The sequence below is a fragment of the Eurypyga helias genome, unplaced genomic scaffold (genome assembly GCF_000690775.1).
Source record: "Eurypyga helias isolate BGI_N326 unplaced genomic scaffold, ASM69077v1 scaffold21779, whole genome shotgun sequence".
Lineage (NCBI taxonomy): Eukaryota > Metazoa > Chordata > Aves > Eurypygiformes > Eurypygidae > Eurypyga > Eurypyga helias.
Genome location: NW_010271696.1, coordinates 5,102 through 5,879, shown reverse-complemented (window position 1 = coordinate 5,879; position 778 = coordinate 5,102).

Below are 778 nucleotides of genomic sequence, written 5' to 3'. Positions count from 1 at the left end.
CTACCCTCCTAATTCAGTTTGTTTAATTGAGAAGCTGTTACTGCCAATCCCCTACAGTGCTTACAGCGCTTCTCTACCTTCAACTCTTCCTCATCCTTTGACCCTGCAGCCTTCCAAACACAGGTTCCCGAGCTTGGCATTGCCAGGTCTGTCTTTTCGGGATGCTGAATCTTTCCAGGTGCGAACGAGGGTCTGGGTGTCCTTCCCTGGTCTGTGTGACCATGCGATGGAGCTCCTGCCCGTGTCCATCCTGCCAGAGGTTGCGAGCAAGGGGAAGGAAGTCTTGTCCCACACTTGTGCTTCACATCCCCTAAGGCAACAGCAGAAAGAGCACAACTAGATGGAAATCATGTGGCAAACCATTTCTGGCTGTTTTGACCTAAATGAGACAAATTGTGTTTGTCTCTTTCTTCTGCAAAGCCAGGGTTTGCTGTTGGCACCCCCTCACCAAAGAGGGCCAAGGGCTGCTGAAGGCCATGGTGGGCTTCCCTCAAGGCGATAAGAGCTGCACCACCCTGCTTGGGTGTCCCCAGGGAATGGGAATGTTGGGTGATACTGGGAGTGGTGCATCCTACCCAGGCAGCATCAGGAATGGCAGCGGGGACAGACCCTGTAGCTGCAAAACAGGCTCCAGGCAGCGCACTGAGCTCGGGCACCCTCCAGCCCCAACTTGGACCAGGAGCACGGGACTGAGGCTGGAAGAGCCTGGGCTCCGAGACAGGATCTGCTCTGTCCTTTAGCTGCTGAGCATCGTGTCGCCAGTAGTGATGCTGGGGGG